Source organism: Triticum dicoccoides, chromosome 4A (genome assembly GCF_002162155.2).
Source record: "Triticum dicoccoides isolate Atlit2015 ecotype Zavitan chromosome 4A, WEW_v2.0, whole genome shotgun sequence".
In the NCBI taxonomy this organism is placed as follows: domain Eukaryota; kingdom Viridiplantae; phylum Streptophyta; class Magnoliopsida; order Poales; family Poaceae; genus Triticum; species Triticum dicoccoides.
Window position 1 is genome coordinate 40820462 of NC_041386.1, and position 16637 is coordinate 40837098.

The following is a 16637-nucleotide window of genomic DNA, read 5'->3' on the forward strand; positions in this document are numbered from 1 at the left end:
CATTTTCCTTACAAACCCAACACCCTCTTTCCTTGGGTTTCGGTTCAAGATCTGCTTTTTGAGGACATCACATAGTGTCTGATGCCCTTTAAGACTTTTGTACATCCCTGTTTCAAGCAATGTCTTCAACCTAACATTCTCATCAGCAATAGCAGTGGAATCCTCAGCAGAGGGGTAAGTTCCCACATCAACAATTGAAGATATTGCAACAGTAGCAGCAGTAGAACATTCAGCAACAGCAGTAGTATTATCACGCTCAATGCATTTAAGACATGGTGGTTCAAATCCTTCCTGAGTGGAACTGATCTGTTTGGCGTGAAATGACTCATTTTCCTTTTGAAGATCTTCATGAGCCGCTCTCAATTTCTCAAGATCTTGCTTCCTTTGAAGATAATCATAGGAAAGCTTTTCATGAGTTGTTGAGAGCGTTTCATGACGACTTTCAAGTTCCTCATACTTAACGTGGAGATTTTTTATGTTTTCAATTAAGGACTCAGATCGAGTCATTTCAGCGCCTAACAGATCATCGCTTTTGTCTAACAGTTTTTGAATATGTTCCATGGCTTTCTGTTGTTCAGTTCCAATTTTAGCAAGTGTTTTGTAGCTGGGTTTTGAACCACAATCAGAGTCATCGTCACTAGATGTTTGATAGTGAGTAGTGCGTGTGTTTACCTTGGCACCGCGTGCCATGAAGCAGTAGGTAGGAGCGGAGTAGTCCTTGTCATTTGCATCGGTGTCGGTGATGAGGTCATTGTCTTCAGTGTTGAAGATGGACTTGGCAACGTATGCTGTAGCCAGACTTGCGACGCCAAAATCGGACTCCTCCTCAGACTCCACCTCCGCCTCCTCAGAAGCGGACTCCTCCTCTGAATCCATTTCCTTGCCAACAAATGCACGTGCCTTGCTAGATGAGCTCTTCTTGTGTGATGAAGACTTTGAAGAAGACTTTGAGTATTTCTTCTTCTTCTTGTCGTCAGAGTAATATTCCTTGCTCTTCTTCTTCTTTTTGTTCTCATTGTCCCACTGCGGACACTCAGAGATGAAGTGGCCAGGTTTCTTGCACTTGTGACATGTTTTCTTCTTGTAGTCATGAGCAGAAGCTTCATTATTCCTTGAGCTTGATCGTGAAGACTTTCTGAAGCCTTTCTTCTTGGTGAATTTTTGGAAATTCTTCACAAGCATAGCAAGTTCCCTTCCAATGTCTTCAGGATCATCAGAACTGCTGTCAGATTCTTCTTTAGATGAGGAGACAGCTTTTGCCTTCAAGCCACGAGTTCGCCCATAGTTTGGACCATAGATATCTCTTTTCTCAGAAAGCTGAAACTCATGTGTGTTGAGCCTCTCAAGTATGTCAGACGGATCGAGTGTCTTGAAATCAGGACGTTCTTGAATCATCAGGGCTAGGGTGTTATACGAACTGTCAAGTGATCTCAGTAGTGTCTTGACGACTTCATGCTTGGTGATCTCAGTAGCACCAAGGGCTTGAAGCTCATTCTTGATGTCAGTGAGTCGATCAAATGTGAGCTGGACATTCTCATTGTCATTTCTCTTGAAGCGGTTGAAGAGGTTGCGAAGGACACTGATTCTCTGATCTCTCTGGGTTGAGACGCCTTCGTTGACTTTGGAGAGCCAGTCCCAGACTAGCTTAGATGTTTCCAAAGCACTCACGCGGCCATACTGTCCTTTGGTCAGATGACCACAGATGATATTCTTGGCAGTAGAGTCCAGTTGAACGAACTTCTTGACATCAGCAGCAGTGACACCTTCTCCAGCCTTGGGAACACCGTTCTTGACGACATACCATAGGTCGACGTCAATGGCTTCAAGATGCATGCGCATCTTATTCTTCCAGTAGGGATATTCAGTTCCATCAAAGACGGGGCACACAACGGAGACTTTGATTATCCCTGCAGTCGACAGAGCTAAAACTCCAGGTGGTTAAACTGAATCACACAGAACAAGGGAGTACCTCGCTCTGATACCAATTGAAAGTGCGTTATATCGACTAGAGGGGGGTGAATAGGCGATTTTTATGAAAGTCTTCAAAATGTGGAAGTTATGAAGACAAACGATAGAAATAAACCTATTACCCTGCGGCGGAAGGTAGACTACACTAGGCAAGCCATAGTCAAGTATTCAATAGAGTGAAAGCACAATGACTAATAGCAGCAATGTAGTAAGGATCAGGTAGGAAGATATTATGAAGCCAAACAGAACACGCAGTCACTCAGTGAAGATAAAAGATAGTGCAATCAGACAATGACTTCATAAGGAGTAACAGTACGTAAAGAGAAGGGAAGGATGAAACCAGTGACTCGTTGAAGACAATGATGTGTTGGACCAGTTCCAGTTGCTGTGACAACTATACGTCTGGTTAGGGCGGCTAGGTATTTAAACCTGAGGACACACAGTCCCGGACTCCCAGTCCTGAACACGCAGCTCAGGACACCCAGTCCTCACCGTATTCCCCTTGAGCTAAGGTCACACAAACCTCGCCCAATCACTCTGGTAAGTCTTCAAGGTAGACTCTCAAACCTTCATAGACTTCGTTCACCGGCAATCCACAATGTCTCTTGGATGCTCAGAACGCGATGCCTAATCGGCTGGAGGATTCACAGTCCTCAAGTGTAATAAGTCTTCAGATCACACAGACAAGAAGACTTAAGTGATGCCTAATTCTCTTTGGCTCTGGGTGGTTAGGGCTTTATCCTCGCAAGGAATTCTCTCTCAAAGGCTTCGAGGTGGGTTGCTCTCAAACGACAAAAGCTGTATACTAACTCTGAGCAGCCAACCATTTTTGGTTGTAGGGGGTGGGCTATTTATAGCCACTAGGCAACCCGACCTGATTTGTCCGAAATGACCCTGGGTCATTAAGGAACTGACACGTGTTCCAACGATCAGATTTCAAACTCACACGGCAACTTTACTTGGGCTACAAGCAAAGCAGACTTGTCCGACTCTGGACAAGATTCGCTCTCATAGTCTTCACTCGAAGACATAGGTTTTGGTTAAGCATCACTTCAGTCATTCTGACTGGTTCTCTTGGACCCCACTTAACAGTACGGTGGTTCCTATGACTCAACAAAGAAGAAGAAAAAGAACTACGAAAGATCTAAGTCTTCGAGCTCCATAGGCTTCATGCGATGTCTTCTCTTGTCATAGTCTTCAATGTGAATATCTTCATATACCACCTTTGACATCAATGTCTTCATACATTTTTAGGGGTCATCTCTGGTAGGAAAACCGAATCAATGAGGGACTTCTACCTGTGTTATCCTGCAATTCTCACAAACACATTAGTCCCTCAACTAGGTTTGTCGTCAATACTCCAAAACCAACTAGGGGTGGCACTAGATGCACTTACACGTATGAAGCATGTGGTCTGGGTTTTGTCTTCTTCACTTGTGGTGTCATGACGACATTCACAGGAAGATTCTCCAAACACCTTTTCGGCACCCAGACCTTCTTCATAGGCGGCCCATTCCTGTAGTTAGTACCAATATACCTGGCAAACACTTCACCATTATGATTCTTAAACATTTTATAGTTTGCATCAAAGGATTCATCAAGAACAATGGGATTAGTACAAGTGAAGCCAGATAGAGTGGATGGATCCACTAAAGGTCCCTTTGCAGCAACCCATGTGGTTTTGGGGTACTGCTCAGGTTTCCAGTAAGATCCATCAGCATTCATTTTCCTTTCGAACCCAACACCCTCTTTCCTAGGGTTTTGGTTCAGGATCTGCCTTTTGAGGACATCACATAGTGTCTGATGCCCTTTGAGACTTTTCTACATCCCTGTTTCAAGCAGTGTCTTCAACCTAGCATTCTCATCAGCAATAGCAGTGGTATCCTCAGCAGAGGGCTTAGTTACCACATCAACAGTTGAAGATATTGCAATAGTAGCAGCAGTAGAACATCTAGCAACAGAAGTAGCGTTATCATGCTCAATGCATTTAAGACATGGTGGTTCAAATCCTTCCTGAGCTGAACTGATCTGTTCTGCGCGAAGTGACTCGTTTTCCTTTTGAAGATCTTCATGAGCCGCTCTCAATTTCTCAAGATCTTGCTTCCTTTGAAGATAATCATAGGAAAGCTTTTCATGAGTTGTTGAGAGCGTTTCATGACGACTTTCAAGTACCTCATACTTAATGTGAAGATTTTTTATGTCTTCAATTAAGGACTGAGATTGAGTCATTTCAGCGTCTAACAGATCATCGCTTTTGTCTAACAGTTTTTGAATATGTTCCATAGCTTTCTGTTGTTCAGTTGCAATTTCAGCAAGTGTTTTGTAGCTGGGTTTGGAACCACAATTAGAGTCATCGTCACTAGATGTTTGATAGTGAGTAGTGCGTGTGTTTACCTTGGCACCGCGTGCCATGAAGTAGTAGGAAGGAGCGGAGTAGTCCTTGTCATTTGCATCGGTGTCGGTGATGAAGTCATTGTCTTCAGTGTTGAAGATGGACTTGGCAACGTATGCTGTAGCCAGACTCGCAACGCCAGAGTCGGACTCCTCCTCAGACTCCTCCTCCGCCTCCTCAGAAGCAGACTCCTCCTGTGAATCCATTTCCTTGCCAACAAACGCACGTGCCTTGCCAGATGAGCTCTTCTTGTGTGATGAAGACTTTGAGGAAGACTTGGAAGAAGACTTTGAGTATTTCTTCTTCTTCTTCTTGTCATCAGAGTCATACTCCTTGCTCTTCTTCTTCTTCTTCTTGTTCTCTTCTTGGTGATGTAGTGGCCAGGTTTCTTGCACTTGTGGCATGTTCTCTTCTTGTAGTCATGAGCAGAAGCTTCATCATTCCTTGAGCTTGATCGTGAAGACTTTCTGAAGCCTTTCTTCTTGGTGAATTTTTGGAACTTCTTCACAAGCATAGCAAGCTCCTTTCCAATGTCTTCAGGATCATCAGAACTGCTATCAGATTCTTCGTCAAATGAGGAGACAGCTTTTGCCTTCAAGGCACGAGTTCGCCCATAGTTGGGACCGTAGATGTCTCTTTTCTCAGAAAGCTGAAACTCATGTGTGTTGAGCCTCTCAAGTATGTCAGATGGATCGAGTGTCTTGAAATCAGGACGTTCTTGAATCATCAGGGCTAGGGTGTCAAATGAGCTGTCAAGTGATCTCAGGAGTGTCTTGACGACTTCATGCTTGGTGATCTCAGTAGCGCCGAGGGCTTAAAGCTCATTTGTGATGTCAGTGAGTCGATCAAACATGAGCTGGACATTCTCATTGTCATATCTCTTGAAGCGGTTGAAGAGGTTGCGAAGGACACTGATTCTCTGATCTCTCTGGGTTGAGACGCCTTCGTTGACCTTGGAGAGCCAGTCCCAGACTAGCTTAGATGTTTCCAAAGCACTCACGCGGCCATACTGTCCTTTGCTCAGATGACCACAGATGATGTTCTTGGCAGTAGAGTCCAGTTGAACAAACTTCTTGACATCATCAGCGGTGACACCTTCTCCAGCCTTGGGAATGCCATTCTTGACGACATACCATAGGTCGACATCAATGGCTTCAAGATGCATGCGCATCTTATTCTTCCAGTAGGGATATTCAGTTCCATCGAAGACGGGGCACGCAGCAGAGACTTTAATTATCCCTGCAGTCGACATAGCTAAAACTCCAGGAGGTTAAACCGAATCACACAGAACAAGGGAGTACCTTGCTCTAATACCAATTGAAAGTGCTAGTGATCGACTAGATGGGGGTGAATGGGCGATTTTTATGAAAGTCTTCAAAACATGGAAGTTTCGAAGACAAACGATAGAAATAAACCTATTACCATGCAGCGGAAGGTAGACTACACTAGGCAAACCATAGTCAAGTATTGAATGAAGTGAAAGCGCAATGACTAATAGCAGCTAGGCAGTAAGGATCAGGTAGGAAGATATTGTGAAGCCAATCAGAACAAGTAATCACTCAGTGAAGCCAAATGGTGATGCAATCATACAATGACTTCACAATGACCAACAGTAAGTAAAAGGAAGGGAAGGATGAAACCAGTGACTCATTGAAGACAATGATTTGTTGGACTAGTTCCAGTTGCTGTGACAACTGTACGTCTGGTTAGGGAGGCTGAGATTCAACTCCGAAGACCTCGTCTTCACCTTATTCCCCTTGAGCTAAGGACACCCAAGGTAGACTTCCAAACCTTCACAGACTTTGTTCACCGGCGATCCACAATGACTCTTGGATGCTCAGAACGCGACGCCTAACCGGCTGGAGGATTCACAGTCCTCAAGTGTAATAAGTCTTTAGATCACACAGACAAGAAGACTTAAGTGATGCCTAACACTCTTTGGCTCTGGGTTGTTAGGGCTTTATCCTCGCAAGGAATTCTCTCTCAAAGGCTTCGAGGTGGGTTGCTTTCAAACAACAAAAGCCGTACTCTAACTCTGAGCAGCCAACCATTTATGGTTGTAGGGGGTGGGCTATTTATATCCACTAGGCAACCCGACCTGATTTGTCTGAAATGACCCTCGGTCACTAAGGAACTGACACGTGTTCCAACGGTCAGATTTCAAACACACACGGCAACTTTACTTGGGCTACAAGCAAAGCTGACTTATCCAACTCTGGACAAGATTTTCTCTCATAGTCTTCACTCGAAGACATAGGATTTTGGTTAAGCATCACTTCAGTCATTCTGACTGGTTCTCTTGGACCCCACTTAACAGTATGGTGGTTCCTATGACTCAACAAAGAAGAAAAAGAACGATGAAAGAACTAAGTCTTCACGCTCCATAGTCTTCATGTGATGTCTTCTCTTGTCATAGTCTTCAATGTGAATGTCTTCACATACCACCATTGACTTCAATGTCTTCATTCATTTTTAGGGGTCATCTCTGGTAGGAAAACCGAATCAATGAGGGACTTCTACCTGTGTTATCCTGCAATTCTCACAAACACATTAGTCCCTCAACTTGGTTTGTCGTCAATTCTCCAAAACCAACTAGGGGTGGCACTAGATGCACTTACAACTTTCTTCTTCAAGTCTTGGTTCTTCTTGTTCATCGGCTGATGCAGCCGGAATATCTTCAGCCACTTTGGCTTCAGACTTGGGGATGTTCGCATTAGGAGAGGCTTCAGGAAAGACTTGTCGTGAAACGGATTTGCGCTCTACTCCTTCTGGAACACTTGTCAAAGTAACCCGTGGCCTTGGTCCTCTGCGAAGCCTGCGGAGTGCGGGCGACGCCTTTGGAGAGGGAGTTGGTTGGGCCACAAAGTCATTATCTTCAAGCACCAAAGTGGTGACTTGAGGTGGGGGAGTACTTGCGGATTCTTCTTGACGGGGGGAGTCTTGTGGGTGATTAGCCCATGAGTCGTCCTGAGAAATTGGCGTCAATGGACGACCAATGCTGATGAGTTCGATGTTCGTGAGAACAGGCGATGATACCACATTGTGTTCGATCTGAGGAAGGACTTCATCATCTTCAACATTGTCTTGATGACCAATGTCTTCAGCTGCGATGGGGTTAACAGCTGGAATGTCTTCAACTTCTGGAGCCTCTGTGGAAGCAGGCTCATGAACTATCAACCGGTGCTCACTGTGTTCAGATGCAGGACGAGCCACTGAGATCAACTCGACAACAAGGGGCTCTATGGGAGCAGCCCAATCTTTCTTCTTGGTTTTTCTCTTCTTGGTCGGTGGATCATCATCAGTGGTGTCCTTGGTCTTGCGCTTTCGGGCTTCGGCTTCAACTGCCCTAGTTTTCCTGAGCTCCGAAACCACTGTGGGGACTTTAGGCTTCGAGCCAGTCATACTGGCCGGGAAGACAATGCGAGGTCTTCCTGCCTTGATGCTTCTAGTTGGGCCACAGCAGGCTTCTTCTTCTTCTTGGCAGCCATTTTGGGGTCGATGTCTGGTCGCCCCAAAGCCTTGCGCTTTTCAGCTTCATTGTAGCCTTGAACACATTTGGCAGCCAGTTGTTTCATGTGCTCTCGAGAACCTTTAGCTTCTTCATGTTTCTTGTGGAATGCCTCCTTGAGCTCATGCAACATGACCTTGAAGTTTTGGATGTCTTCCACATTGAGCTTGGCCATGTGCTTCTTGAAATGAGCCTTTTCATAATCAATCTTGTGCTTCAGCTCAACAATTTTCTATGCAAGAGCCAGCTCAGGAGGAATGGCTCCATGGAAAGAGATGCTCAGGCCTATTGGGAGCTGAAGATCATCAAAACTATGGTCGGGGCTGTCAAACCACTCATCAATGAACTTGTACAGGATCTCCACATCAAAGAGGGTAAGATCATTGAAGATTTCCGCCTCTTGCTTGCTCTTTATAAGAAGCTCAAGAGCATCATCACCAAGATCGTCGTCGCTAGACAAATCAACGGCTTCGTTCTCGTTCCTCAGAACGGCAGCAGGGGTCAATGCTTGACCAGTTGATTGCATGGGCTTCTTCATCTTGTCAGACTTGGAGATGCCAGAGAGATCTTTAGACTGCACACTGGCTTCAGGAGGTGCAGTGGCCAGTGGCTTCGCCCGTGAGACCTTTGATGCGGAGGAGGGCTTTAAAGCCTTTGGTTTCTTTTGCTTCACATGCTTCGGTGGTGCAGGCGCTTCGTCAGAATCAGCATCATCTGCAGAGTGATCCACGGCTGCCCCTTGAACCTAAATGTGAGTGATGAGACCTTCAAGGTTGTAGAAGGGCCCAACAATATTGGGTTTAGCATCGCGTGTGCCATCGACACGAGGAGCAGTGGGACCGGGGTTGAAGTCTAACCCAAGCGACTTCCTGTTCTCTTTGGTAGAAGTTTTGGCAAACTGGAAGTTGCGCTTAAAGAGATTGTCTTCATGACACCATAACAGAGAGGATGGGTCGGCATTAGCAGGGTGAGGTCCACGGATCATGCAGGGGTAGAAGCCTTGAGCAATAGCTTCAGACTTTGACTTGGGCTGAAGACCTTTGTATATAATATCTCCCAGGGGCCCTTGATGGCATTCTTTTCAGCATATTCGTTAGTGAAAAATTTTGTACTTGAACCATTCCTCTGCCCAATGTCTTCGAATCCATTGGATTCGGTTCTTGCGTTCTCCATAGGTCTCTTATGGATCTGACTTGCATAGCTCATAGAGATCCGGTGGCAGGTCCTTAGCAGTGTTTTCACGGTGCTGTCTGCCGCCCTTCTTGACTGATTTTTCTGTCGCCATGAAGTTCAGACTGAATGGCTTCAGAACTTGCAAAGGCTTCCTTCGGCTGGTCAGACAGGAATTAGCTTCGGGAGAATTGATGTGATGCCGTAAGAACTCTGCAAATGAATGCAGACTATGAGAACGAAGGGATTCTCCCAAGGACATGTACATATGACAGCATTAGAGATGCGAGGGAAGGGGAAGAGGTCATATGCATTCTCAGAAGATTTTGAAGATAAATCAGTTTAGAAGACATTGACCTCATAGTGTGAAGACATTCACTCATATGTAGAGAGTTGGTTCCAGATTTGTACGAATCCACGAATAAGTACAAGTGAGGAATCTAACTACTTTGTGAAGCATAAGTGAACATACTAGGCATGTTATGAGATGCAGAAAAGGATGGATTCAATTTGTTGGGACAAAAACCACTTGTGGTTGAAAAGGATGAATCTATCGGATCAAAAGAACCAAAAAATCTTTTATTTACCACTCGAGGAACTACTAGACGGAGTAGAAGATGAGGCCGAGCAGTTCGATCTTCCGTGCCCTAACTTGGCGACGGAGGACACCTACGGCGACGGCGGAGAAGACAATGTCCGCGGCCGACGTGAGGATGGCGTCGGTGAGGTCACGACAGCTAAGCGCTTCGTCGCCGGCGTCGTTGAGGGCTAGCGGTGGTGCTAGGGTTTGTGCGAGAAGGAGAAGTGGAAGAAGAGATAATGACTGGGGTGTGGCGTGTATTTATAAGGACACGGACGGCGCATCGTTATTACGCAGGTGCCCCTGGAGGTTCACATCTGAAGGACACGTGGTGAACATGCAACACATTGGAGGTTGTTCCACGTTCCCACGCACGCCTGGATTGTCGGGTGGTCGTTCCCTCTTCTCCGGGTTTCAGGCAAAAATGATAGAGCATTTAAATCAGATTTAATGTTTGTCTCTGTGTCTTCTACTGACAAGGACGCAGAGAAGACATTCGACAGTTTCAATAGAATGCATATGATTTGGATAGATAGATTTGAGATGGGAGCATAGAAAGGTTAGGGTCCGATCACATTCACTTAGTGCAAAAGATTCAAAACAAGAAGACATAGCTATAAGTGAATGCTATAGAGGACAGAATGCTAATATATGAATATATCCGAATAAGACCAAATCAATATAGTGAAGATAAACATGAAGTCATGATAATATCGAAGACAAACCAAACGCGAAGATATAGCAAATGTAACGCCAACAGAAAACACTCCAAACAAAAGTTTGGTGGTGGCGTTACCCACCGTATAGGAAGTATTAGACCCAGACACGGCGCACAGTTATCGCGGCACTCCAAAGTCAAATTCCGCATTAATGTATTCACACTCAGAGTGTAAGTCTTCATTAATTGAAGATATACGTTACTTCGTGTGTTGCACATCTAAGTCATCAATCATGCATAAGTGTTAGGATGTGTGCATGATCACAAGACATTTGAGGATTCCAAGATATTTAGCTCATACCGCAACTTGCAAAACCTTTTCTCATCCAAGGGCTTTTTGAAGATATCTGCCAGTTGCTCTTCAGTGTTGACGTGAATGATATCAATATCTTCCTTCATGACATGATCTCTGAGAAAGTGATGACGGATCTGAATGTGCTTTGTCTTTGAGTGCTGAACTGGGTTGTTGACAATCTTGATGGCGCTTTCATTGTCGCAGTAGAGTGGCACTTGCTTCAGATGAATGCCATAGTCTTTGAGTGTTTGCTTCATCCATAGAAGCTGAGCGCAACAAGATCCAGTAGCAATGTATTCAGATTCAACAGTGGAGAGAGATACACAGTTTTGCTTCTTTAAAGACCAACACACAAGTGATCGTCCCAGAAAGTGACATGTGCCTGATGTAGACTTGCGATCCACCTTGTCACCAACATAATCAGCATCCGAGAATCCTACTAGATCAAACTCTGAGCCCTTTGGATACCATAATCCTAGTGTTGGGGTGTAAGCCAAATATCAAAGAATTCGCTTCACAACTAAGTGATGCGATTCCTTTGGTGCCGCTTGGAATCGGGCACACATGCAAACACTAAGAATGATATCTGGCCTAGATGCACATAAATAAAGGAAAGGACCAATCATGGAGCGGTATACCTTTTAATCGAACTCTTTACCATTGGCGTCAGGACCCAGATGACTTTTGGTTGGCATTGGCGTCGTATAACCTTTGCAGTCTTGCATTCCAAACTTCTTCAGGCAATCTTTGATGTATTTTTCTTGAGATATGAAGATGTCGTTGCGTTGCTATCGTATTTGAAGACCAAGGAAGAACTTCAGCTCACCCATCATGGACATCTAATATTGCTCTTGCATCATGTCTCCAAACTCATCACTGTATTTCTGATTAGTGCAGCCGAAGATAATGTCATCCACATATATTTGGCACACAAATAGTTCACCATCATATGTCTTCGTGAAGAGTGTGGGATCCAGGGAACCAGGTTTGAAACCTTTGCTCTTCAGGAAGTCTTTGAGTGTGTCATACCAAGCACGAGGGGCTTCTTTGAGGCCATACAGTGCCTTGTTGAGCTTGTAAACCATGTCAGAATGTTTTGGATCTTCAAAACCAGGCGGTTGTGCAACATACACTTCTTCAATTTTGCCATTGAGAAAGCCACTCTTCACATCCATTTGATACAGAAGGATGTTATGATGATTTGCATAGGCTAGCAGTATGCGTATAGCATCAAGCCTAGCCACAGGAGAAAATGTTTCATCGAAGTCAATTCCTTCAACTTGAGTGTATCCTTGAGCAACAAGACGAGCCTTGTTTCTGACAACTTGACCATGCTCATCTTGCTTGTTGCGATATATCCATTTAGTGCCTATGATATTGTGTTTACGAGGATCAGGACGCTTGACCAGTTCCCATACATTATTCAGCTCGAACTGTTGAAGCTCTTCTTGCATAGCTTGAATCCATTCAGGTTCCATGAAGGATTCATCAACTTTCTTGGGTTCAGATATTGAGACGAATGCAAAGTGCCCATAGAAATTTGCTAGTTGTGTTGCCCTTGAACGAGTGAGTGGACCAGGTGCATTGATGCTATCAATTATCTTCTCAATCTGTACTTCATTTGCAACATGAGGATGAACTGGACGAAGATTTTTCTCTTGCTGATCATTGTCATTGTTTGAAGGATTGTTTTCAGGCTGGGCATTGTCTTCAGGTTGATTAGGTGCAGAAATGATAAGTTCCTCTTTAGGCTGTACTTCAGACGGTATGATTTCTCCAGTTCCCATAAGCTTGATGGATTCATTGGGTGGAATTTCATCTAGCACATTTGGCAGGTGCTCTCTTTGTGAGCCGTTAGTCTCATCGAACCGCACATCCACAGTTTCAACCACTTCATAGTGAAAGAGGTTGAAGACTCTGTAGGAGTGCCAATCCTTTCCGTAACCAAGCATAAAACCTTCATGTGCTTTCGGTGCAAATTTTGAAGTGTGATGTGGATCCTTGATCCAGCACCTAGCACCAAATACTCTGAAGTAACTGACATTTGGCTTCTTACGAGTGAGGAGTTCATAGGATGTTTTCTTCAGAAGCTTGTGAAGATAAACACAGTTGATGACATGGCATGCAGTATCAATAGCTTCAGGCCAGAACTTTCTTGGTGTCTTGTATTCATCGAGCATCGTCCAAGCCATCTCAATGAGTGTTCTATTCTTGCGTTCCACGATGCCATTCTGCTGCGGTGTGTACGGAGCTGAGAACTCATGAGTGATGCCCAATGTATCAAGATAAGTGTCGAGGCCGGTGTTCTTGAATTCAGTGCCATTGTCACTTCTGATGTGCTTGATCTTGATGCCATAGTTGTTCATGGCTCGATTGGCGAAGCGTCTGAAGACATCCTGCACTTCAATCTTGTAGAGAATTATATGTACCCATGTATATCTTGAATAATCATCAACAATGACGAAGCCATAGAGACAAGCAGTAGTAGTAAGGGTAGCGTAGTGAGTAGGGCCGAAGAGGTCCATGTGTAGCACTTCAAAGGGTTGAGTCATTGTCATGATTGTCTTCGAGGGATGCTTGGCCCTCGTCTTCTTTCTAGCTTCGCAGGCACCGCATAAGTGATCCTTCTTGAACTTGACGCCCTCAATGCCTATGACGTGCTTCTTCTTTGCGAGAGTATGCAAATTCCTCATGCCAGCATGCCCTAACCTCTGATGCCAGAGCCAGCACTCTGAAGCTTTTGCAAGAATACATACGGCAAGCTGTGGTCCTGCTGAGAAATCTACCATGTACAAATCATCTTTCCGGTACCCTTCAAAGACTAGAGACTTGTCAGATTCCATTAGAACAAGGCAACAATATTTTCCAAATATCACAATCATGTTCAAATCGCAAAGCATTGAGATAGACATTAAGTTGAAACCAAGGGATTCAACAAGCATCACTTTATCCATGTGCTGATCCTTTGAGATTGCAACTCTACCTAGACCCAATACCTTGCTTTTACCAGTATTAGCAAATGTGATGTGACTTCTGTCAGATGGACGTAAGGTTGAGTCCATGAGAAGACTTCGTTCGCCAGTCATGTGATTAGTACATCCACTATCAATAATCCATTCTAAAGCAGCTGGTGTCATACCCTTGGCACGCATGCCATGAAGCAATAGGTGGGAGCGGACTTGTCCTTGTCATTAGCATCGGTGTAGGTGACGAAGTCATTGTGTTCAGTGTTGAAGATGGACTTGGCAACATAGGATGTAGCCAGACTTGCAACGCCAGAGTCGGACTCCTCCTCTGACTCCACCTCCGCCTCCTCAGAAGCAGACTCCTCCTCTGAATCCATTTCCTTGCCAACAAATGCATGAGCCATGCCAGATGAGCTCTTCTTGTGTGATGAAGACTTTGAGGAAGACTTGGAAGAAGGCTTTGAGTACTTCTTCTTCTTCTTGTCGTCAGAATCATATTCCTTGCTCTTCTTCTTCTTGTTGTTCTCATTGTCCCACTACGGACACTCAGAGATGTAGTGACCAGGTTTCTTGCACTTGTGGCATGTTCTCTTCTTGTAGTCATGAGTAGAAGCTTCATCATTCCTTGAGCTGGATCATGGAGACTTTCTCAAGCCTTTCTTCTTGGTGAATTTCTGGAACTTGTTTACAAGCATAACAAGCTCCTTTCCAATGTCTTCAGGATCATCAGAACTGTAGTCAGATTCTTCTTCAGATGAGGAAACAGCTTTTGCCTTCAAGGCGTGAGTTCGGCCATAGTTGGGACCGTAGATATCTCTTTTCTCAGAAAGCTGAAACTCATGTGTGTTGAGCCTTTCAAGTATGTCAGACGGATCGAGTGTCTTGAAGTTAGGGCGTTCTTGAATCATCAGGGCTAGGGTGTCAAACGAGCTGTCATGTGATCTCAGGAGTGTCTTGACAATTTCATGCTTGGTGATCTCAGTAGTGCCGAGAGCTTGAAGCTCATTTTTGATGTTAGTGAGGCGATCAAACATGAGCTGAACATTCTCATTGTCGTTTCTCTTGAAGCAGTTGAAGAGGTTGCGAAGGACACTGATCCTTTGATCCCTCTGGGTTGAGACGCCTTCATTGACCTTGGAGAGCCAGTCCCAGACTAGCTTCGATGCTTCCAAAGCACTCACACGGCCATACTGCCCTTTGGTCAGATGACCACAGATGATGTTCTTGGCAGTGGAATCTAGTTGAACGAACTTCTTGACATCAGCAGCGGTGACACCTTCACCAGCCTTGGGAATGCCATTCTTGACGACATACTGAGGTTGGATTTCGGGTTCCGGCAGACCCTTGAGGTTCGAACACTGGGGTGCGCGCGGAGATTTCGCCTTCTACCTACCTGCGCCCCACCGCCACGCTAAGATCTAAGCTATGGAAAGAACAGCATAAGAGACATAGGGTTTATACTGGTTCGGGCCACCGTTGTGGTGTAATACCCTACTCCAGTGTGTGGTGTGGTGGATTGCCTCTTGGGATAATGATGATGAGCAATACAAGGAAGAACAGCCTCGCGAGAGTCTGTTCTTGGCTGGGGCGACGAACTGCTAGGAGGAGTTCAGTCACCCTTCTCTCTCTCTCTCTCTCTTCTCAATTCTCTCTCCGATTTTCCCTCCTCCTACCCTGGGGGTGGCTAGTCCTATTTATAGGCAAAGGCCCTGGGCCTCTTCCCAAATATTGAGCGGGAAGGGCGCCAACAATTGGCCATTTTGAAGGGGGACATCTGGTACACTTATCCTGACTAAAGTTGGTCCTCGCCTGCCAAAGGTCTGGTGGTGACGATGGCTTGGGCTCCACAATGACTTCCTCCCTGTCGTTGGGCTGGTCTTGGTCTCGTTGCACCGAAACGGGTGCCTTTGCTTGATGCTCTCGCCTGCGCTTGCTCCCTTTGCACCAAAGAGGAAAGGAGGACACTGCGTGGGCTGACGCCCACCTGGCACCCTTGGTCGTCATGGCTTGCGTCACGGGCACATCGTGAGGTACCCCGCCTTGATCTCTCTGCCTCCTTGCGAGCCAGCCTGATGAGGCCGTGCCTGAGGAAGCTCTGTGTCGTCCGCCCCGCGAGGCTTGACCCCTCGCGAGGGTCTTGGGTCTGTGTTGATGAAGATGGGCCGTGCTGGGCCCCTCCTCGAGCCACGCCGCAGGCTGCAGGCAGGCAAGTCTGGGGACCCCCGTTCCCAGAACACCGACAGTAGCCCCCGGGCCCAAGGCGCGCCCGGACTTGGCCGTGTAGAGAGGCGAAAGGGCAAGTGCGAAGCGCCGCGGGCCCTAACAGCCTGCGGCCTTGGGTGCCGCGTGGCGGTTGATTGGACGTGGGCATATCCACTTCCCCATGGCGCCTCGGCAACTGCACGGATTGGACAAGTCCCTGCATGCAAAGCGGGTCATGATTACCTGCGATCATGGGAGCCGACGGTTGGCCCTCGCCTGTTATAAGTACGGATCAACGCGCACCCTTCCAGTTCATTCCCCCTTGCTTCTCCTTCTTCTTCATGGCCCCGTCAAGGAGGTTCTCGGCCGCAGAGAAGGGGAAGGCTCGCCAGGTTGAGCCTGCCTCTCCCCCGCCCAAGCGCGGCCGAGGGAGCCCTTGCAAACATCCTGTGGCCACCACGGCAGCTCCCCGCAGCCGTGGAGATGATTTCCAGCACGGTGACGGGCGGACTGCTGCGGCCGGGGGGCGCGCTTCGGTCGCGCGTCCCCCTAGGCCGCACTTTCGCGCTGCAGAGGTGCTGCCGGAGTTCGTTGTGTGGTCGGTGGAGCCAACTAGCACCTGGCTTCAACTTCCTCGCTTCCTCCTCGGCGAGCTCCCGGCCGGCGCCCCGGGCGGCCTCTAGCTTCAGGCAGACGGCTGCTGCAGCCAGGCCTCATGGGCTTCACTGGAGGTCTCCGCAACCGGGAGCCTGGCCTTGACCCGCGGTTGGTAGACGTTTGCCCGCGCGCGTGGCCTGAGCCGTCGGTGCACCCTGCACTTCAAGTTTGACGGCGATGC